Source organism: Phascolarctos cinereus, unplaced genomic scaffold (assembly GCF_003287225.1).
Source record: "Phascolarctos cinereus isolate Bilbo 61053 unplaced genomic scaffold, phaCin_HiC Scaffold_1;HRSCAF=81, whole genome shotgun sequence".
Classification (NCBI taxonomy): domain Eukaryota; kingdom Metazoa; phylum Chordata; class Mammalia; order Diprotodontia; family Phascolarctidae; genus Phascolarctos; species Phascolarctos cinereus.
Genome location: NW_027555514.1, coordinates 204,869,287 through 204,894,164, shown reverse-complemented (window position 1 = coordinate 204,894,164; position 24,878 = coordinate 204,869,287). Strand labels below are relative to the sequence as shown.

Here is a 24,878-nt window from a genome sequence, read left to right as displayed (position 1 = left end):
CTCATTATCTCATAGACTAAGTGTCTCCCTACTCCGTTCATCCTCCATTCAGTCACTAAATTATTTTTCTAAAGCACAAGTCCAATCACGTCACTCTCCTACTCAATAAAGTTTCCTATCAGCAGAAATACAGAACTGATTCATTTGGACACAGCTCCCTCTTTTCCATGTTGACCATGAGAGCATTCCTGGTCAGAAAAGTTGGTTGTCACAATAGTGGGAAGTCTATCAAGCCTGAAAATACTGCCTACCAGTTTGCTAGACTTTCATATCTTAGGTAACTGGGAAGTTATGGCAACAGTTTGAGCCTTAGGCCCTTGGACCAATTAAGTCTTGAGGATTTTTTCATACTCTTTTGAAGGAAAAGCTAGCCTAAATGACAAGGATCTTCCAATCTTACTGCTGTGAACCATTTCCCTGAGGTGTATGAAGTCCTCTTATGGGGCTAGGCAATTCCTAGCAGGAGAGGGAAGGAAGAAATCCTGGACACAGCCACCCAGATCTATGTCAAAAACCAGTCCCAGCTAGTTTAGTAAGTTCTCTTGGAGGCCAGATCCAAGAAACTGCCTCAATAAAAATCCTTTGTCCTTTCTAATATGCCCCTTGATCACCATGGAGACAGCTTCTGGCTAGTCAGAAGTGGTGAGGAGCATGAAGATGAATGAAGATATTGCTTTAGGAATGTATTCCAACTTTTGATTCCTTCAGCTGCTCATCCTTTCCTAGATGACAATTATAGGATTGACTACTTGGTACAATACTGGGATTAATATGTAGGGGCTTTATCAGTTTCCTGATAAAGTAACCAAAGGATGGGCCTGTATGCTCTGTTGCCCATAATGGTTCCTGTGTCACTACTAGTCTTGATAACTATGTCACTGTCAATGCTGCTACCCTTTTTGATGCTTTTTTTGATGGTTGCACTACCTGTAGTATTGTTGCCTATATTTATTTCTGTGTAGCTGACCTTAACACTTCCTATAAGCCAGGATATGGTACCTTTGCCCTTTCCATATTTTTTACCCCACTGGATAGAGGTAGACTTATGAACAACTTAGTAAATAAAGGACATCAGGATATCCAAGTATGACATATAAGCTTTCCAAAAGGCGAAGGTAGTAAAAAGCACTTAAGAGCACCAAAAGGCATTTTCCTTCTTAGACTATATGGAATTGAACCTCAATAACCTGCTCTGGACTATGTCTGAAATTATCTAGGTTCTTCCTCATGCACTATCTTCTCCAAAACTTGACTGAGAGGGTTGGTTTCTGAATTTTCTTAGGATTGATCTCCTACCTGTTGTCCTTCATATGGTCATTGGTGTAGTGGTGGACAACAGTACCCTCAGGAAGTGGGCCTTTTTTCAAATCCCTGCCCAACAGACTGTGATAGTAGGAGGGAAAGTTGAAGTAGGCTTGGGAAGGGATAATGAAGGTATTCTGAACTCCTTCCCAGATGAAGGTGAACTGTTACTGACTAGTCTCAGCCACAGAAATTAAGAAAAAAGCATTAGTGAGATCGACAACATTCACCTGGGGTCTGACTGAGCTACCTAGTTCACCACATTGATGAGGTTAAAATGGCTACAGCAATTGGTGTGGCAACTTTGTTGTACTCCACCATAAACTTCCAAGTGTCACCAGCCTACTTTATTAGTAATAAAGGGTTGTTGTAAAAGGAGCCAGTGTAACAAAGTACTCTGGCCTCCTTTAACTACGTTACTAGGGAAGAAATAGTTTTTTAACCCTCCCAGGACCTGATTGTTTTGGTGTTAATTACGCAGGGCTGGCTCAGGAAAACCCTAGGGATTCCATTTAGTCTTACCCGCACTCATTGGCATGTTACTACATTGTAATGTGAGTTCCTTGAAGACAGGAACTGTTTCTGCTTTTTCTATACATAGCATGACTGCCTCCTCCCCCCTTCTTAATGCTCCTTAAATCATTTCCCCAATTTATGCTAGCAGGTTGGGTCATCAAAGGGGTTTTTTGTGGTACAATGAAAGACATTTACTTCAAGCAGTTGGCAACTCTTCAACTGTGGGCTTCAAAGTCCTTTTTCTTTCTCAGGAATTGTCCTCACAAAGTTCATTGATGGGCATGGCATCTGTGTTGAACTGGTGTCTGTTGTTAGTCTTTGCTGCTTTGATACAAGGCTCTGTGGCTAAGCTAAGAAACACCACCCTTGGCCCAGGATTTCCCAAAGCTTTTCCAGTTTTGGAACCATGGCTAGGCTCTGAGAGATTTCCCTCTTTAGTGCAGAAAGTGGCAGTACAGAGGGGTATATAACTCCTGTTCAACTAGGTTCTGAGATTGTCTTTGACTACCCTTCTTGTTTTCAGGGGCTGAGTCAAACCTTCAACAAGAGACCTCACTCTAACTCTCTCTATAGGCCATAACTAAACAATGGCTATTTATTTGACAATAGCAACGTAGTTCTGCAGTCCAGGTTTCCCAGTTTTTATTTCCAAATTTTCCTGCTGGTCTTATGCAGATGAACATCTGGAACACAAGGCATTGAGGTAATCTTTGCCTTGGGTAAGTGATTCATTTCTGGACAGTTGCTCTCTTAAGTATTTTTCATATGAAAATTTCACATTTCTTTTTGCCTCATTTTGTTTTTGTATATCCCCAGAACTTAGCACTGTGCAGGGAACATAGTAAGTACTTAATAAATACTTGTAGATTGATAGAAGTTCCCTTAAGTGCCCTACGTAGGCAGTAACTCCTAAGAGATCATGGAATCTATTCTTACAATATCCTCACCATGATTGATTACCACCGTAATTGTGAGCCACATAGAGGTTCTTCCACCCACCTCTTCTACCCACATTTCAGCAAGATTGTCCTTTTATTTGGTGGTCTTTCCCAAAACTCCTGGTGGAAATTGGTTATCCTGGTGAACCTGCTGGGTGGTCTCTGGCATGAGTATATGAACATGGGCTCTGTAATACTTGTACTAACTGATTAAATATGCTATAGCTTCCTTTTTTTTTTTTTACTGGGAACCAGACAATGTAATAGCACAGCAACTAGCCAATCAGCAGGACTTCTGATGCCCCAGGCTACTTGACATACCAGTGATCCTTTGTGAAATAAACTTTAGCTGAACACAGATATGCCTGCAACTGCTGAAACCAGCACTGACCAGCTCAAAGAAAAAAGCAAACATCTTGGTTTCTGACTTATAAGTCAGAAGGGGAAGCATACATCTTGGCTCCTGACTTATCTAAAGAGCAGCAAAATCCTGCTTTCTGATTCATTGTATTTACAGATATCTTTTCCCTAGACCCCCATTTCCTACCTGACTTCCCAATTTATTATGTTTCTCCCTTAATCCTAACTTAGCTATGTATAAATACCTTATCCTTTCCAACTCCCTTCTGAGCAGATGTGAACCTTGTTTCACTGTTCCAGCTTGTAAGTTTCTTCTTCTCAGGCAATAAATACATTTATAATCTTTGCAAACTGTGATCAGACTTTGGTCCATTACGAGTCACAGGGGTTTTTATTTTAACAAGTATAACATGGCTGATGGTGTCCAGCAGAGCCTTATGTATTTGGTAACTTACCCCCACCCACCCGTTCAGCCTACTATGATTTAGGCATATGGCCTCTGTTTTAGTTCTATGGTTAGAACATTGGAGTTCACCTTAGGAGAAATCATACCAGAAGTCCCTGAAGTTTGGATATAGGAATTTGGATAGCTTGGGACTTGCAAGAAACTTTAGGGAATGCTTTAAGGACAGATGGGGCTTACTGCCCTGATTCTGGATGTATTACAGTACTAGCACTCCCATAGGTTGGTGATTGATCTTATCAACCTTATATTTCAGAAGCTAAATCCCATGATCCTTAAGGGGAGGGGTATTATCAACCTCTGCCCACCACCAAGTGGGGTGGTGGGCCTTTACCATCATTTTTGGAGACAGCTGACTCTGGCTGTCCCAACATCCTGCTTGGATTTTACTAGTTGGTCCAACAATACCACAAAGTTGTGGTACTTTGGTAGGGAAGGCCCTTGGCAAAAGCCTGATACCACTTGGGTGGGGCTTGTGTGGGATGCCACTCAAATTTAAAAAAACACCCTTAGAGGTTTTTCAAGGAGAAGTAGAAAGTTAATTTATTTGCTATTCTCGAGAATAGGGTGTTCTTCCACCAGTATACTCTAATGAGGGGAGACTGAGTACAGGAGCTAAGAACCAGATTAAATAGCCCTAATGGGCAAATCCCCCCTCCCACCAACTGGCCAATGTTTGGCTCACGATCTATGGAAACAGAAAACAAAACAAAGAGAACAACATCCATATCTATATTTAGCCCCTTAGTTTGCTGAAGTAATACCAAAGAAGCAATTAAAGATGTACAGTCAAGCTAGACACTGTACTATATAGCCAGGTCACCATAACTGAAATATAGCAACACGTACAACAAGGGGGGCTTCTTCAGGAGTTTCAGGCTTGACAAACTTTAACTACTGATATAACAATGGCCTAAAAGGGGAGGGGGGGTACTTGGGACTGGACTGCCGTAACTCAGGTGATTTCTAGTAAACCGAAACTTAGGCCTGTCAGGTTGCTACACTTGCCTTGAGTCACAATACAATTTCTATTTATTCTTCTAAAAAGTCTTCACAGTACCCCTCATCCCATTCAGCCTTATCCCAAACTTTAATTACACTGAGGAGTCTTCACTGGAACATCCCATTCAGGCTCCACCTGGAAGATGAGATTTCATGGGTTCTCATGCTGGCTGATAATACTGCAGAGGACTGTGGTGAGGTGGTGTAGAAGCAAATCCAACAAACCAATCTCTTTTTGATTTCTCATGTCCTCCCTTGTAGATCCCTATCAGGGAATCATCTGCAAAAAGAATTCACTCTTACTGGGGCAGGTAAATGCAATCACCAATCTTAGGAACAAAGGACAGTCACCATCTCTAAGTCATTTAATTGACTTTGCAAAAGTGAGTCTTGTGACAAGTCAATGGTACTTTGAAGCCAAAAGAACTTTCACATTCACCCAACTCACTGAACCACATGCTCAACCACCATTATTAGTATTATTTAATATTAATAATAATAAACAACAGCATACATATATATACATATATATACATATATATGTATATATATACAATATATACATAATGTTTTAAAGTTTGCAAAGCACTTTATACACATTTTATCTTCACAACAACCCTGGGAATAATATGCTATTATTATGCACATTGAGGTAGAAGCTGTAGAAAAGGGTGCAGGGGGACTCTGCCCTGTGGCAGTGGAGGAGGCAGGTGAAGCTTTAAAGCTGTAGCCTGAAAGCAGCCGCTGCAACTGCAGATAACTGCAACTGCTGCAGGAAGGCGTTCAGAGCCAAATTCGGTAGAGAGAGTATACTGCCTGACACATAGTTTGTGCTTAATAAATGCTAATCGATTGACTGTATAAAGGACGTTGTTTAAGAAACACTTCAAATAATGGGCGGTATTAGTATTGTAATTATGCCATGGAAGGGACAATAACTTTGTTCAATACAGTGGTGCCTCAATTAGCAAATCATCTGAGAACAAATCTTTTAAAAAGGAAGGCCTTGATTAAGTACTGGGATATAAGGCAAGTTTCAGCCTCAGTGCTCTTTGAGGACTTGCTGGAAGGCCAAGGGCATGAGCCTGAGGGAAGGCATACAATCTCGGTGGTCCAATTTTAGTGTGTGCTGGTGAATCTGAAGTTGGATAAATTCAACCCTTGAAAACTGAAGTATTTTAATTTAACTTCTATTACAGCTTGTGACATGTTCATGAGCAATGTTTTTGGATTTATGTGGACTCTGAAAGAGAATACTGAAGAAGCTTGGTTAATATGAAAAATGGAAAAGTAGCCCCAAATATTCAATTCCTTCTAGTTCTGGATCTTTAGATTACCATAGAGTTGCAAACAGCTAAGAGAGAAAGTTGAGGGGAAAATGTTAAAGATCTCATGTTTTTATTTTGTCTCAGTCTATCTTCACATCATTTCTTTTAAACTTTTCTGCCCTCCAGTTTCCTAGTGAAAAAATGAGGAGTGGGGAGAACAATATGTAGTACTTTTTTAAAGAGACGATTTTCACTCAATAAATTAACTGAATTATTAAAAAGAGCCAAGCTTAAGAAATGATTTTTAAAAGGCAGCCCTTTAATAATTTGAGCAGCATTCATTCCTTAAATCTCTGGGAACCATTTATATTTGGAAAGGATCCATACTGTATGTTTCTTTTTTTATCCCGGGCCTCTACAGGTAAGTTTACCTGTGAGTTTTACAGGTGAGTAACAAGGGGTTGTTTAGACATCCCCTTAAGTCCCTTTCCGCTCTAGATCTATTGATCTTAACGGTTCCTGTGGAACAGGTGAGAAGCTTATAGGTGAGCTGCCAGCTGGGCAAATAGGAAACACTGAGGCGGGGCTAGGCATGTGTAGGGGAAGAACCTGAGCTACTCGTTCTGGAACCTTCTTGCAGTTTCAAGAATTCCTGGCTCCAGTGTAAGTAAGCAGCACTTTGGGGATACTCAAATAGGCCGGATCCTTTGCCCTCCGTTGGCTGGCTGCTCGCTGTTTCTGAAAAAAGAGAGAAAAGTAGAAACTGTGGGAAAGGGTGCTGTGAAACCCAGCCCTGTAGCTGTGGAGGACGCAAGTGAACTTGAAAGCTGAGCTTTGGAAGCAGGCGCCACAACTGCGGCGGGAGCTGCAGCTGCCGCAGGAGTTCAGAGTCAGAGCTGGGCTGCGGCAGCGCGTCTCTACTCCGGGAGCTTCCAGCACGCTCCCGAGGAAGAAGAAAAGAGGGAGGGAGGGAGGGAGTGCGCAGAGAAGGCAGGGAATGCAGAGGGTCGGACCCGAAGCAGGAGCCGGGGGTTTGGTGCTTCTCTTTAGTGCATTATGAGATAAACCATAGCCGGCAAGAAAGTAAAGGAAGTCTCAGCCTGGGGAGAGTCGGAAAGGGCAGCATGTAGCCAGGGACTAGGGAAGGGACGCAGCGGAGAAGAAACAAGGGAAGGAGAGCGAATCCAAACTGAGAGCGAGATGAGCACGGAAGGCAGCACTAACTTCAGGCGGCGGGCAGTCAGGCGGAAGTCCAACCAGTCCTGCCTCCTGGCTGGGACCCCCCGCCCCTGGAGCCGACCCACCGCCTACTCAAGGCCCCCAGACTCGGCCGCCTCAGAGAACGTGCCCAAGGACGCAACAGGTAAGCTTAGCCCTCTGCCAGTGGCCTGTGTGTGGTATGGGAGTGGTGGTGGAGAAGGTGAACCTTAACAAGTGAACTTTAAGCCTTTCCTGTGCCTTTGCTTACGCAGAGGGCGTCCTCCTCGCCTCCATACCTGTCCCAAACTTTCTAGTTTTTCCCACAAAGGACCTTGAACAAAACACTGCCCTTAGAGCCTCCCCTGGAAGGTCATTTAGAAATTCCGGCCCGGAAGTATACTGTATAACTTGAGGGAAAAAAAGTTTAGTGAAAACGTAATGTAATGGAGTCTCCTTTAGAGTTTGTTTCTAGGCCTGGTCCTTTCCTTAAGGCGTAGGATGATGGGCAAGGTATTTCTGATGATTCTCAGTTTGATCTTTTGATCCCTATCATCTGGCCCAGTTAATGGGCAGCATGTGTGAAGAGCTATGGGTCCTTCAGAAGGATTACAGGATTTAGAACTGAAAGGGACTCAAGGGACTGTCTAGTTCATCTCTCTTATTTTACAGGATGGGAAAAATGAGAATCTGAGAGATGAAATGACTTATCCAAGGTCATACAGAGAGAGTAATTCTCAGATCCAGGATTTGCCTCTGATTTGAAAAAAAAATTCTCACAATTTCATATTACGTTTTTTCCTGATTTACCATATCACTTTGCGTTTCTTAATCCTATTAGAGCCTACTTTTTGAGTGCTGGTTTTGCTGATTGATGCTTTGATGAAATTGTATGGAATTTTCCCTTAAGAACCATTGTTAAAATTAGGCCTTTTGATTAAAAAAAACTTAATAGTAGTAAAGGTCAGGCATCCTTGTAGAAGGGCAATCACTTGTTTCAGGAGAAGAACATTCATAAGTTTAGCAAATCTGTTGTAACATGGTAAAATAAATGTTGGAGCTTTTTTAATCTTCCTCTTCCTTTCATCTTCTAGCCTTTCTCCTAAATTTATGGTACAGAGAATACAGAAGTAGGACTTTCCTTATTTACAGTAGCAGAAGAGGTTAGGGTGTGAAGACACAAGAAAAAGATTAAGGAGCTGTATTTTTCATTTTTGGTTTCTGTAAAATGAAGGGCTTGGTGGTGATTTCTAAGGTCGTTTCTAGATCTGACATTTTATGATACTATGATGGTGAAGGGCAGCTAGGTAGGTCAATGGATAGAGTGCTAGGTCTGGGAGTTGGGAAGACTCATCTTCCTGAGTTCAAATTTGGCCTCAGACACTTACTAGCTGTGTGAATCTGGGTAAGTCATTTAACCCTACTTTACCTCACTTTCCTCATCTGTAAACTGAGCTAGAGAAGGAAATAGCAAACCATTCTAGTATCTTTGTCAAGAAAACCCCAAATGGAGTCATAAAGAGTCAGACACAACTGAAAAAATGACAAGAAAAATGATAGTGAAGAATAGTAGAATAGATTTTAGTTTTCTTCACCCCTAGCACCTGTTCTTTCTTTGTATGTTTTTTTGTCTTGGAAAATCCTTTTATCTTTCTGTAACAAGCAAATCTTTCTCTTTTGTTTTCAATAATTTCTTTTATTGTCTGATAATTTTTTGTGCTCCACAACTGATACAAATATTAATTTTTACCTCTAGTTTTTAGATAGTTGATCCATGTAGCACAGTGCTTGCCATAGTAGGGGCTTGCTTAATAAATTGATTGAGTTTCAGTCTAATATAGTAATTACTATGTCGATTTAAAATTATTTTCTACTTATAGTTATCCAGTTTTCCTGTTTTTGTGGAATTCCATTCCACAGTGTGTTTTTTGGAGGAGGAAGTTGGGAAGAGGGATGGGTTTATGGAGGAAGATGATAAATTCTGTTTGCCCTGTTGATTTTAAGATATTTGAAATATCTAATAAACACTTGATGGTGGGTTCTGGAGATTGGGAGAACTATCAGGGATAGAAATACAGATTTAGGAGTCATCAGCATTGAGATGATAAACCCATGGGAACTGATGGGGTAAGTGAGAGTATAGACTAGCAGTCCTCAAACTTTTTGGTCTCAGGACCCTGTTATACTCTTAAAATTTATTGAGGACCCCAGAGAGCTTTTGTTTATGTGGATTATATCTATTGGTATTTACCATATTATAAAAGTGATAAAATTTTAAAAATATGTATTCATTAAAATAATAAGCTGTTATAGGTTAACTTAAATATTATTTTTCATGAAAAGACTATAAACAAAAATTAGTGAGAAAAATGGCATTGTTTTACATTTTTACAAATATCTTTAATGTCTGCCTTAATAGAAGACATATTTAAGATCGATTAGAGTGTGGAGAGCCCTGTTAGGAATTGATTGATTGTATTAGTCCAGAGAAAAGATATCAAACTAAACTAGAGTCGTAGTAACAGTGATTAAAATGGGGTCAGAAACAAGAGTTATATAGGCAGAATCAACAGGGCCTGGTGATCTTATGACATATTGAAGAGAAAGGATTGAGAGTTATCAAAGATGATAGTAGCTTACATTTATATGTCACTTTAAAGCTTATTACTTTCCTCACAATCACTGTTGTGTAGAGATAGGGCTGGTATTGCCTTTGAAGTTTTGAATATAGTACTAGGAAGGATGATGGTATTGATAACAGAATTATAGGAGGAGGTCTTGGGAAAAGATAATTTATTCAGTGTTTAAAATATTAGGTTTGAGGTGTCAATTGTATATATTGATATGTAGCTATCCAATAGGTAGGAATTGGAGATGGAGATTTAGGAGTCATTGCCAAGAAGTGATATATTTTTTTTTTTTACTGTGGAAATAGATACATGCTCCAGGGAAGAAAGTGAAAGAAGTACTAAAGAGTTTCTTTGAATTCCCGTTCATCATTCTCTTAAGAGTACCATTGCTTGTCAGCAGTGTCTCAGTTGTTTCTCTTGTTTCTGTTATGTGTATCTGTGTATGTACATTAAACTGTATTTGTATGATTTGAGAGTATATGTATATTTATATAATATCCCTTCTAGGGCTACTCAAACTCACAGATTGGGTCTCCAGAGGGTGACTGCTATTCTCAGGTTCTAGGGGTAGGCATCATGAATCTTAGTATTATTGCTATTAATAATCAGCCAATGGGCTTAATTAGTTTTTATTAATGGCATTTACCAAGGTGGTATAGCAAGAACAGTTGGCACAAAACATGAACCCTAGAAGCCTGTGTGTAACTCTCCCATTGTACACACAAGCATCGAAAGAATAGCTTCAAACGGTACAATGATAGTACGCTACATTGAGGTATATGTGTAGGGAGATGGCTACATGGTGCAGTGTGTAGAATGTTGGGCTTAGAGTCAGGAAGACCTAAATTCAAATGCTACCTCAGATACCTCTTACCTGAGTGATCCTTCACAGATCACTTATCCTCTCTGTGCCTCAGTTTTCTCTTATTCAAAATGAAAGGGTTGATCTTACTGACCTCTAAGGGCTATTCTAACTTTTATAGATGATCCTTCAATTCTGGAAGATGTGGCAAAAAGATAACACATTTTTTGGTACTGAAAGTATATTCTTGAGACCATAGCTCATACCCCTCTTTGCCATGAGGAGTTACACCAAGGTTGGGGAACCTGCAACCTCGAGGCCACATGTGGCCCTCTAGGTCCTTGGGTGTGGCCTTTTGACTGAGTCCAAGTTTTACAGAACAAATCCTTTTATTAAGGGGATTTGTTCTGTGAAGTTTGGATTCAGTCAAAGGGCTGCACTTGAGGACCTAGAGGGCCACATTGACCTTGAGGCTGCAGGTTCCCCTCCTCTGTTCTAGACTGTCTCCTGACCTTATCATTTAACTAAAACAGTCTTCTTCAAAGTTGCCACTTATTACTTAACTGTATGTGTGTGTGTGTGTGTGTGTGTGTGTGTGTGTGTGTGTGTGTGTGTGTGTGTGTGTGTGTATGTCACCATACAGGTATGGTGACATCTCATGGTTTTCAGACATCCACCACATCAGAGGAACCCTGACCCCACAGTGGTGGGACTTTTATGCCCCTAGGTAAAGTCAAGTCAGCAAATGCTTATTAACTACTGACTACGTACCAGGCACTGTGCCAAGCCCTTTGTCATCTTTGATGACCAGGAAGCTACATCAGCATGGCCAGAGGTCACTAAGAAGCTGTATCAGGAGAGGCACAGCTTGAACCTTACCCCATTCCTAATGAAGCCTTAGCTTTGTCACATTTTCCTAACCTATACTGGTGTGTGTGTGTGTGTGTGTGTGTGTGTGTGTGTGTGTGTGTGTGTGCGCGCACGTGCGCGCACGTGCGTGCATGTGTATGTGTTAACTCTGGTAGATATTAGTTCTATCACAAGAGAAAATAACACTATAGTGAAAAGGGGAGGAAAAGTGTAGTGGTACAAGAATATGATGCAACTTGTTTTCTCATCAATATGTTTGTATACCATTATTAATAATGTAGGTGGCGTGAAGGGATCAATGTACACATCTATTGTTACTAGGGAAAAATAAATGCTTGCATATTTTATAATACTGTGGCAAGTGAGCATTTCAAGTACCTATCTATAACATTCACATTCAATGCTTTTATATTTTAAATCTCTTTATTATATCATAGTAAAAGCAAAAGTAGATTTGAATTATTTAGTCTTATTGTCTAAATGAGCAAAGGGGTAATCAATGCATTTAAATGACTTATTCAAGGTCACACTGAAGGCCGTTGAAAGACCTAATTAATGAATGAATGGGACCAAATTATGATCCACTGCTTAATTCTAAAGCTATTTTGCTATAGTTTTTTTAAAAAAAGTTTTCTTTTAATTTATGGACTAAAACAAGTACTTCTATAACATAATAAAAAGATGATTGTATATGAAACTGCAAATCTATTGGGTACAACTTGCTATTCCTTTTAAAATATATAAGGTTATGTAATTTTTCCCCTTTTTTCCTTCCTTTTCCCCCACTCCCTACCCTAGAGATGGCTATCATTAGACACAAATAAGTATATATATGCAAAATCATATGTATACTTCTGTTTTTCAGTTCTGTGCATATAGATAGCATCTTCCTTCATATGTTCTTTATGGTTAATTTGGGTATTTATAATAGTCAAAATGACTTAGTCACTCAAAGTTGTTCTTAAAACAATATTGTTACTGTATACAATGTTCTCTTCTAATCATTTTGCTCTTCATCATTTGGTGCAAGTGTATCCATGTTTTTTCTAAGATCATTGAGCTCATCATTTATTTTAGCACGGTAGTATTCTATCACAATAATATACCACAGTTTGTTTAGCTATTCTCTAGAATTGTCTAAGTATGCCATCATATCATCTGCAATGGGTGATAGCTTTATTTCCTCATTGCCTATTCTAATTCCTTCAATTTCCTTTTCTTTTCTTGTTGCTGAAGCTAACATTTCTAGTACAATATTGAATCACAGTGGGGATAATGATCAACCTTGTTTCACCCCTGAGCTGGTGACTGTCCTGTGTGTCAGGGCCTTAAGATTCTCCAGGTTCTCCACCTTCCTGTTTGGCTAATCCTTCTCAGTCTCCTTTGCTAGGTCATCCATCTCTCCCAGTGACCTTTCCTCCCTCTCAGTAATGGATTTTATCAACCAAGGCTTTATCTTGGACCCATATTATCTTCTCTCTCTGCCATCTAGGCTGCCTCAATAGTTCCCATGGATTCTTCCTCTAGCCTTAGTTTTTCTCCTGAATGCCTCATCAATATGAGATTACTGGGCATCTTATAGTTTCTCACATTCAAAGCAGAATTCATTGCCTTTTCTCCATAACCTACCCTTCCTCATTTTCAAGTTTTTGAAGGTGACTCCATTATCCTTCCAGTCACCCAGCTTTGAAACCTCAGAGTCCTCTTTAACTTTTCAGTCTTCTTCCTTCCACACATAAATCAGTTGCCAAGTCTTTTTTGATCATATTTCCATAGCATCACTCACATCAATCTTTTTTCTCCACTCACATGGCCATCCTTCTAGTTTAGGTCCTTGTCACATCTTACCTGAGCTTTGGAGTGGCCCTGTAATTATCATCCCCACCTTCATTCTTCTTCTCAAATTCATTTTCCTTAAAGTTGCTGCATTGATATTCCTAAAGCACAGGTCTAATTGTATCATTCCCTTGCTCAGAAAACTCCAGTGGTTCTCTATTGTGTCTAGGATAAAATACAGACCATTCTGACTGGCATTTAAAGCTCTTCTTAGTCTGGCTCCAGCATATCTTTTCAGGCTTATTACATATTAATCCAATTCATGTACAATATATTCCACCTAAATTGACCTACTTGCTGTTATTCTCTGTATGCAGCATTCCATCTCTGCCTCTGCTTTTCTTTGCAAATTCTTCCCCCTTTCATGCCCTGAATACTGTCTGTCCTCACCTTTGTCTTTTGAAATTTTTATCCCTTTAAGCCTTAAATCAAGAAGTACCTACTTCAAGGAGCTCTTCTTCCATTTATTTCACAAGGGCTCTTCTTCCATTTATTTCATATTTATTTTGTTTTAACTTGTGTGCATGTTTTGCCCCCTCCTCATCCCTCAGTAGAATGTACCTTGAGGACAAAGGCTGTTCTATTTTTGTTAGTATCTCAATCCTTGGCACATTGACTTGCATATAGTAAACACCTAATAAAAGCTTTTTGAATTAAATAAGCCATCTACTAAGGAGTAGCAGTGTATGTTGTGGTAAGGGGGATGCCCACACTGAAATAATGGATTTAGGAAAGTGCAGAAGTTAACTGTAATATTTGAATTTCAGCATATATTTTAAAAGTATGTATTATTACTTCTATCTTTTTTCCTCTCTGAACTGGTTACTTATGATTGAAAAAGAAAAGTTAATGGTTTTCAGCAGCATTAATGTTATTTAATTGGTAAGGAAACCTGTAATCCCTGTTTAGATTGTCCTTTCAACAGATTAGCCTTTTTTCTCCCTTTTTTTCTCCTTGATTCTTTTGGTATTTTGTGTGAAAAATGTTCACATAGAAATGAGAGTGATTCCTTTAACTGTAATTTATGACCATAGTTAAGACTTGAAATCAGATAAGGTTAATTCACTGAAAAGGGCAAAGTGCCTTAATCTATCTTTAGACACTAGGTGGCAGCATATTCCTGATTACAGAATGAAGAAAGCTAAGTCAGAAAAATCTGTATTTGATACTTAGTTGTCTTTGTCAAGAGGCAAGTTTATTACAAGAGAAATGACCGCGCATGTTGAACCCAGAATTCACAACCCATACAGAAGTTTACATTTTTATGACAGGATGATGAAGGAGGAAGAAATACAAATCTCCACCTAAAGGGGTGTGGCATGGGAGGGAGGGGGAAAGGTGCAGTAAAGGTGGGAAAAGCACAACCCCACTCCCCAAGGAGAGGGGCAAGGCCACTGCAAAAGGGGCATTCTTTTCCCTTGGGAACTGCTAGACTATGAAAATGGGATTGTCTGCTTATCTACCAGGTCCCAGCTGTACAAGCAGTTTCTCAGCCTAACCCAGAGTGACTGATGCCTGTCTTGACTTCCAAGGACACACAGGGAGTCTAGTTTGGGATGCAAACAACAAATTATATCAGCTCGGGGGATGGGAGGTTGTCCTTGACACATTTAGGGCCTCCCAGTGTTTCTGGAAAATATGGCAACTCTAACAGTTAAATTCAGGGGACACCTTAACATTCCTTAACATCAGAACTTTATTCTCTATAAAATGGAGGTATTTGCTTCTTTCTATATAGACACAAGGGAACTTAATAATGTTTTGCAAGTGTTTTGAGATCTTGGAGTAAAAGTGTTTTATACAGAATTCATCAGAGATTTTTACAGATGACAAGGAACTGTCAGCCTGCTACCAAAATAGCAAAAACTAGGATATTTAATGGAGGCAATGAATTTCAATTTGGGGTCACCATACAGCGCCAGGGTACAGGAGTGCCCAAGCAGCGTTAAACATATTTCAACAGGAAGGGAGTCTCATGGGAGGCACAGCCTGGAGAAGTAGTTACATAAGTTGTTTTGCATACCAGCTGAAAGTCCATTGAAAAGCTAGGGAAGTTGGGGCAGGGTGGAGGGTGGGGGTGTTGTTGGTGCAGAGTGCTGGATGGTGTAGCATATGGTCAGAACTGCAGGGTTGGGCTCCAGGTGCAGCAACAGGGAAACTGGTTTGGATCTACCCAATCATGGGGTTCGTTAGGATCAAAATCAAGTAGCCTCTTCTGATGTCTGCATTCAAAATTCTTTTTAAAAACTCTTTTCAATAGTCCTCTTTTAACTGGTTTTGCTCAATTTCAGGCCGTTTGTAGCTCTGGAATCGGGCAAGGTCAGCTTCATTCAACTGAATTAATATTACTTCTGACAAATATTCCTTACTTAATATTTAATAAGAATTCTAATATCTACACATTGCGTATTGCAAGGTCTAGCCCACCCCCGTAGCCTGGAAAGGCTTTTAGTATGGGCAGAGTGCTTAGCACATAGTGAACACTTAAACACCTTAAATACCTACTGACTGAATGATTGGACTGAGTAACAACCTGTGCATATGTGCTATCATCTGTGCACTAGAGCCTAGCTAAGTTTGGACAGGTTTACCAGGTGGTGGTAGTTGTCTTCCTGTGGGTGAAAAGTGTTTGGGAAAGGAATTATGTTAGATATGTTCTTCTGGACCTCAGAGAGTAGAACTAGTCATGAGTGAAAGTTACAGAGAAGTGGATTTCTGTTTGATACGAGGAAATGCTTTAAATTAAAGGTATCCCAGAATGGAATGGGCTGCCTCAGGAAATAGGGAATTCCTTCCTCATTACTGGAGTTCTTTAAGCAAAGGTTGGATGATCACTTTGTAGCTCTGTTGGAGAGCCTGGTATTTAATTAAATCTATTCATTTTTCTGAATGTGTCCTTTTTACTGAGGATAAAATTTCATTTAGTCTCCCCAAATTCAATTCCTTCTCGATGCTTTGGATATAAACTGAATTCTAAGGAGATCCCCTACTGGAATTTAAAGTAGTCTTAAATACCAAGTTGAAAGGCCCAATAAAGCTGGAGGGTTTAAAAAACTCTTTACCATAATGACGTTCAAAGTACAGTTCTTAGGGACACAGCATGCTCTCATAGTTTTCTCTTTGCTGAATGGCCACAGGTAGATAAGTAACCACTATCTTTATAGCCATTAACCAAAAGCTCCACCATCTGGGCTCACCTTCTGGGCTCACCTTCTTCTGCACTACAAACTGCAAAGAGCTTGATATGTTTCCATCCTGCAACACTTCACCAATTACACTACTCTGGGCCTACTTCAGGTCATTCCGCTGGTAGTTTTTAGTTCAGTACTGGAACAAAAATGAGACACAGGTTATTCAACAGTTAAAAAGCAGATTTACTTAGCCAAAGCAGGAAAAGGATATTCAGCAAGGATAGTCAATAAACAAATTAGTAAAGCATTTATGAACCAGTTACTTAGCTAAGTACTGTGCTAAGTGCTAGAAATAGAAATACAAGCAAATTGAAAAACTGCCCCTGTCCTCAAGGAAGCTGCATTCTAATGGGGAAAGGTTAGCACTTAAAAGAGTATTAAAAAAGGGTAGAGGGAAAGCATAGTCGGCAAGGACTGGAAAGTCCTTGAGCTGGGAGAGGAGTGAAGGAGTGAGCATGACTCTCCTGGGCACTTCTTCAAAGTGATTGTTCTGGAAGGAATAGGCCTTTAGGCCAGAGGGATCTTCCATCATGAGAAGACAAGGGAGTAGAGATACTATACTTTCTGGGGAAGAAGTCTTAAGAAACATGTCTTGTAGAGGAGGGTTCTGCTTTACAGACTGGAATAATTGGTGGCTCAACTTTCAGGATTGTTTCCTGAAATGGTTCAATAAACATTTCAGAGTCATACTTAAATTCCATGTCATATAAACTGATTTCTCTGTGCTTTGAGTTACTGCCTATCATTACTGGTGTATCCCTTCATTAAAATTTTTCTTTTCTTTTTCCTAAAATAAGTTTTTATTGATGTCTTCTGTTTCTTATATCATGATTATCTCAGTATCGTCCATGCCCCAATCCATCCTGTATAACAATTATTTTTAAAGGGGAAAAAATATTGGCACAATATATTGATATATTGAAAAAGTCCAAAAACTTTCAATGTGTAACATTTGTAGACCTCCCACCTTCATGAAGGGATGGGTTGGTCATGTCTTCTAATGTCTCTTCATTTGAGTCATGCCTGACCTTTATAATTTTGTTAAATTTACTTTTTATGTGTGAGAGTCTTCTTTCCATTTACATTGTAGTTATTTTGTATATTGTTTTCTTGGCTTTGCTTACTTCACTCTGCATCAATTCAGGTAGATATTTCCATGGTTCTCTGAATTCATCACACATTATTTCTTATAGTACAGTAATATTCCATTGAGTTCATGTACCACAATTTGTTCAGTCATTCCCTAGTCAATTTGTTTCCAGTTCTTTGTGATCACAAAAGGTGCTGTTTATATATTTTGGTGTATGTATAATTTGAATTTCTTATCAATAGCTTCCTTGGGGTATTAATCTATTAATAGAGTAACTGGTTCAAAGGGTATGTATGTCTTTCTGATGAATTCCCAATTGCTTTCTAAAATGGTTGTACTATTTCACAACTCTATCAATAATGTATTAGTGTGCCTGTCATTCCACAAATCCTTCCACATTGGCTATTGCTGTTTTTTTTTCCAGTTTGAGGAATGTGATGTGAAACATCAGAATTGTTTTAATTTGTGTTTCTCATGTTATTAGTGATTTGTGGTATACTTTCATATAGTTGCAAAAACTTTGTGGTTCCTTTGAGAATTGTTCATTCATATAAATTAACCACTTTTCTATTGGGGAGTTGCTATTAGCCGTGTATTTATTAATTGTTTATTTATTTTGGATACCAAACCCTTGTTGGGGAACTTGGATACAAAGTTTTTTTTTTCCTATTCAACTATTTCCTTTCTTATCTTGGTACATTTATATTGTGAGTACAGAAGCTTTTCAGTTCCATGTAATCAAAGTTACCTATTTTATCTTTTATACTTGCCTCTATCTGTTGTTTGGCTAAGAACACATTAACTGCTTATAGCCATAAGGACACAATAAGTGCATGGGAAAATAAATACAAAGACAGGTCTCATGTAGAAGGTTGTGCTTGAGTGGAAGTAAGGGATTGTAAGAGGTGAAGAGGAAGAGAATTTTAGGTATAGGGACTGACAGCCTATGCAAAGATGACAGTTGTTTTGTAGGTAGGAGGAACAAGATTTGGCAAGTGATTATATAATGGCAGGTGAGAGAGAGGGAAGAGTAGAAGACGACTCCAGGGTTTAATACCTGGGTGACTAGTAGGCTGTTGATGCCCTTGTGTTTTGTAAGAGACTGTACTACTGATATGGCCACTTATACTGCTTGGGGGTCCCTGACCTTACCTTGACTACTGGAGAGAGTTACCTGGTTCAGACCCCAGCCGTGGTGAGGACAAGCCTTGTGCCTAAACGTGTTGCAGCTGGAGGTCCTAGTCATAGCCTTTGTCAACATTCATATGTTTATGGGAAAAAAGAGTCTGTTATTGCTAAGGTATGAAGTTGAGAACTCCAGCCCTTGAGGTGGAGTCCTGAGTCGTAGAACTTGCTCATCAGAGTAGTAGGGCATCTGTGAAGAATCCAAGGAGAGACCCTTTCTTTGAGCCACATAATTCCTCAGCTAAGCCCTTGCATTTGAGTCCTGAATGACAGCATTATACTCATTAGGATAGGAGGGTGACTACCTGGCTGAATGATCCCTGTTTGGAGCAATGGTCCATGAGCCATGGGGAGGTGGTGGAGAGGTCCCTACCACTAAAGCACATAGTTCAGTAGCCTGACCCTTGCTTTCTCCAGGAAGTATGAGAGGTAGGGTGAGGCTGCCTTTTCTTCTCTGTCTGTGGGGGTGCGGTGGTCAGGGCACTTAGTCACAGTTCTGGTCAGTGACTCGTGCATTGAAGGGCTGAGGCTTGACCCATTGCACATCCCACTGATTCATCTGAATTTTGAAAAAAAGGAATGGTTTCAGGAGTCACTATAGGAGGCCTTATTTGCAGTGTATTGACTTATCAGTGGGGACAGTTCAGTGGTTCCAGAGGCAGTTGGCATGTAGCACAGCAATGGTGAAACCTAATTGGGTACAGGGAGTGAAACAAGGACAGAGCTTAGGGCAGTTCTGTGCAAGGATTTAGGTGATCCCTGAGAGACAGGGATGGAGGTTTCTGGGCTGTAGCCAAGTGTAGGAAAAAATTGAGCAGTCCAGGGAATGTCAGTGATTGCCCTGCTGGCTGAGCTTTCAATGGAGTTTATATATATTTATATATATATATATATATATATATATATATATATATATATAGTATATATATATATATATGTATGTATATATATACATATATATATACATACATATATATATATATATATATACATATATATATACATATATATATATACATATATATATATACATATATATATATACATATATATATATATATATGGTTTCTTTCTGAGATGTTCCCCCTCATGACCATATGTATGGGGATGCAGTTCCCTTCTTGCTTCTAAGTGAGGAGAGGGGCATTTCCCCTTTTCCTCAAAGTAAGGATGAGGTATTTTCCCCTGAATATCTGAGCAACTATCGACTTTTATCTCCAGATGCAGGGTAGTGAAGGGTCACCTAATACCGTAGATTGGGTCCTCCTTGGCAGTGTTGGCTTTATGCCAGGGTGGGTAGCCTATCAGAGTACACAGGAGAGGCCAAGGCATGGGGGATTTCACCAAGCCAGCTACTAAGTTTCCACAGCAAAGTAAAACTGCACTACAAGCCAGTGTTACAATGTAGGCCCCAAATTATTATATAAAGTCTAAGAGACATCGGGAAATCACCTACTTTTAAAAAATTGAGGGATCATACAGGGGAATGTATCTGTTTTATATCTTGGCAGAGTAAGGAGGTAAGAGGAAAGCCAGTTCTGGGGGAGGGGGGAAGATGAGTCCCAATTTTGACATATTTAGTTTGATGTTTGTAGATCCACACACTGCTAGAAATAGTTGTCTAGTAGGAAGTTTATATCCTTTAGCCACATGGCTATTGAGGTATGGCTCTTAATCTTATATATGTATCGATTCCCTTAAGAGTTTTAAATCATCAGACTTTTATCATTTTTTTTTAGTTCCAAATTCTCTTCACTGGCCCCTCCCCCACTCACTGAGAAGTCAAGCAATATGATACCCTTTATGCATTGACATCATGGCACATCAGGCTTTTGTCAGAGATATTTAATGTGAAGATTTATCTTCATTCTTTTTTTTTTATTCCGGTTACAATGCTTTTATTTGTGGTGGGGGCAAAAAAAGTTTTTCAATTTTATATTGTCAAGATTGACCTTTTCCCTCTGTAATGATCTCTTCAGTTCCATGTTTGTTTATTCATTCTCCTCCTAACCATAAAAATGAATGATATACAGTATAAACTCTAAATGTTCTCTAAAGATGCCTATTTCTTTACAGCTTTTTTTTTCTCCCTGAATAAGAGTGTCTTCTCTAGTAGTTTGTGTTCTTGGATTTATCAGACACTAGACTTCTGGGCACATCTACTTCTGGCTCTTGCTTATCTAATAGTTCACTGAACTACTTTTCTATTTTTGTTAATTTATAAATTATCTTCATAATAAAGGTTCTGTAGTATAGTTTATGCTCTAGTAACACTGAACACCTTTTACCAATTTTTTTTTCATGGTGTTAACCTATGTTCTTAATTTTTTCCAAATGGATGCTATTATTTTCTTGAATTCTTAAATGTATTCCCTTTAGTAATTTGGCAGATAGAATCTAATCTATAGAGAAATTTAGGTATAGGTAATAATGTGTATTGGATGGAGAGACTTGGGTCAGGAAGATATGGGTTCAGATATTGCCTCTGATGCATACTGATGGTGCAAGTCCCAAAAGTGTTGTGAAGCCTCAGGGCAATTTATTTTACTATTACTACTAATCTTTTAGATTTCTTCATAAAATACTTATAGTAATTACAATGATAATTTTTGCCTCCAAAAACTCCAAATTAAAACTTACATTATGTAGTTACAAAATATAAATTTGCAATTCTAACTATAATTATGGAAACTCCCAATTTAAAATAAAACTCTAATTAGAAATTATTACGGATATTTTATGTGGGACATTCTGTAAGAATTAAAAAATGAATCTAGTAATATCTTCTATACTTCACTGTATCTGTAGGACTTCATATTAAATTTATTTTACAGACGTTGTTGAATATAAATAACATTTTAAATGAAATATGTTACAACTTTTCCCAGGCAGTTAAGACTACAAATTGCAATTGAGGTGTTGATCTGCCTTGATAAGAGTGAGTTTCCTCCCTATGAAGTCACAAGTTTGGGGGTCTCATCTCCCCCTTCCCCCCAAAAGAGGGTAGTATTGATAGTCAGTCTTGCACATACATTGAACCCCTCTCCAGTAATTTGGGTCTTATATTTCTGTAAAGTGTGTTTTGTAGCTGCTATTATATGAGCTGCATGCACTTTAGTAGTTTAGTGTAAGCCCATAATTTATTGATTTCTGTACTGTTCTCAATAGCCTTTGTGGCTTCTCAGAGACTCATTTTATGTGGAGTGCAGTAATGAAGGGTTTTCAAGAATCTTTCCAGGATTATACAGCTCACATCTTTTAGGAGATGAAGAAAAATGTGGCACAGTCAAGAAGTTTTTACCTGATGAGTTCAGTAGCAATATTTTTAATCCTTTGTTTCCCTGTCACTTTTGGTATCCTCCTGTCAGATTATCTAGTGACCTGATTTCTAGTTTGCGGAAGTTAAAGGAAGTGGAATTTTGATCCTCTTATTCCAAAGATCTCTGAACTCTTTTGTATAACAGCAGGGAAAATTTAAATTATCAGAATATTGTATTGTCTTCAAACTGAAGTGTTTCTGTTGTCTTTCTTTCCATTAAGGATTATTATTCTTTCTTCTCATTTCATTTCCTCTCATATTTAGGTTATGAATTGATTAAATATATGTTTTGTCCATTTTCTTCATCATGTTAGTTGACTTGTACTATAGATAGGGGTTACAGCTCTTCCATCATGTGGATATGAGGATTATTTTTCCGTGATGAAAAAGGCATTTCAGGAATATTTTAACTAGGATTCCATACATCTACCTTTTTTACTCTTGTTATTGCCTAATGCACTTCTCTGCTTCAGAGATTAATTTGCTTAGAGTGATTACCCACATTTTCTTCCTTTAAGTGTCGTCTTCCACTTCCTTTTCTTATGTCTGAATCAATAGTTGTCAGAAAATTACTGCAGAATTCATTTAACAATTCAGCCCTGTTTTAGTGAGATGCACCCTTTAAGAGTGATGCAGAGGTCTCTGTTAGTTTGAAAAAACTGTTTAAGCATGGACAATTGTTTTAAATGAAGCACTAATTAAAGAAGAGGAAGGAAAGTGAATGATTGAAAATAAACTTGTACATGTGGTTGCCAGAGTATCCTTTTTCTGATTGGGAGGAAAAAAGGCAGTCCTGGCAGTCCAAGAGAAAAGAACAGTGAGAAAATTTTTTTCTTATGAGACAGAAGCATAGTTATTATGGGAAGTTGTTTTCCAGTAGTATTTGGGAAGATTAAGGAAGTTAATACTCTCTTGAGAACAATCAAATAATTTTTCAAAGGAATTTATTTAGTCCAGCTTTCCATATTATTTACACTCTGTGCTGTGCCTGGTAAAGACTTGTCTAAAGAGCTTTTATAATGAGAAGCTGAGCAGACATAGCCCAGATGAACTCCATTTAGGCTGCAGAGGCAGATTAGGGAATAAGATTAAATGCTTATTGATATTTTAGTGAGAAATAAAACTAAAGTTTTTTCTTCCTTTAAAAATCAATGTATATGATACCATGACTTAAAAATTATCATGCAAGCACAGTGATACCATAATTAATAAGTCTCCTAGAAACAAAGCTCCCTCTGAGAGGGACATGAACTCTACCCCCAGTCTTGAGATTAGAACAGTCATAGAGATCACCTAGTTCAGTGAATCCCACAATTTTTTTCATTTAAATGCCTTTCAACAACAACCAATAAATGCATTATGAAGCCCCAGGGTAATTTATTATACCACTTGTAATAATCTTTTAGTTTTCATAAAGTGCTTACAATAACTGTAATAACTTCTGCTCTAAAAGCTCTAAAGTAGTATTTACATTATGTAATTATAAATGTGTAGTCTACCTACAATTTTGGAAAGTCTAAATTTAAAATAATAAAACTCATTATATAATATTTATAAATATTTTATGCTAACATTCTGTAAGAATGAAAAGAAAATCCAGCAAGACCTCATTTATTTAACTGTTATCTGTAAGACTTCATGTTAAGTTTCTTCATTTTACAGACTTTATAATTTGGAAGATGTTTAACATAATATAATCATATATAAACTTAAATATAATGTTGGAATTTTTTAACAAGTTTGTAATATTTGACTCCACACCATATGTGCCACCTTAAATCTGGTTCTACATAGTTATTTCTATATTTTAATTTAAAACAAGAAAAAAAGTGAAAATGTTTGCCCCCACAGATATGTGGTGAGAAAATGGTGGGAGAATTTTACAGGCTATTTATTTTTAACCACTTAACCAATGACAAAAAGATGAATAGTTTCTGAAGATATTAAATACTTTTGTATTAGTGATAAGTGCCATATTAAATTATAAATGTAATTAAAGTTCAATTGCATAGATTGCTTTTTAAATAAAATTTATATATAAGCTAGTTTTTGTAAGGAAAAGTTGTCTTCAGATAAGATTTTCTTTCTATACTTTCACACTATCCACATTTTCCCAGAAACTATACTGAATAGCTGACCAGTGTTACCATTCAGTTCATCTGAATATTCACTGGAATAGAAGTTTTAATTGGAAAATGGCCTTAAATACTTCAGTGAGAATAAAGTTTGTTTTTCCAGGACATTTGTAATGGTATATAATGCCCATGCCTGGGTAATTATGGTTTTCAAACAACCTGACATTTGTGAGCAAGAACACAAATGGTGATTACATCTTGATCGTGTGATCACACAGTTGGTGAGGTACAATTACAGGGCAACCAAGGGAAATGAAGAAGCTACTTTGGTGCAGTGTTCATATTGCAGATGAGGAAATGTGCATGTGTATAACCATCTACTGGGAATTGTTTGACACTTGAAAATGAAAAATTTTCTCTATTGTTTCCAAAGAACTTTAGAGGTAAATAAATGAATGAATGAGTATTATTAGAGAGCTTGTCTACAATAAGGAAGATGTTTGTTCAAGTCCCCCCTCCAATATATCCTGACTGTATGATCCTTAACTTCTCAAGCGTGTCAGGAAACTGACTTTGAGCTGCAGAAAAGGGTGCTGTTCTGCAGAAAGGGTGCTGTTCTGCTCATTGGTTACTCTCTATAATGATGAAATCACAAATCTGGACCACAAAACCAAAACTTTTTTTTTTCAGTGAGAGTAGTTTAATGGAATATGCTTCATGAAAATCTTGACTTATTTTGAGATGCAGCAATTTGAAGATCTGGTTCTAAGTTCATTTTATATCAATACTTTGTAATATTGGTTGTCGTAGCTGAAAAAGGTACTTTGCAAAGAT

At 38.3% G+C, this 24,878-nt stretch overlaps 1 protein-coding gene across 1 annotated transcript in view; it reads left to right on the top strand.

Annotated features, from left to right (window-relative positions):
• Positions 1–7,134: 7,134 nt before the first annotated feature.
• The window catches only part of FGD4 (FYVE, RhoGEF and PH domain containing 4), a 244,567-nt gene continuing 226,823 nt past the window's right edge, over positions 7,135–24,878 (top strand). The window contains 1 exon segment of the mRNA XM_078156609.1: positions 7,135–7,212. The gene's annotated coding sequence lies outside the window, so the exon portion shown is untranslated.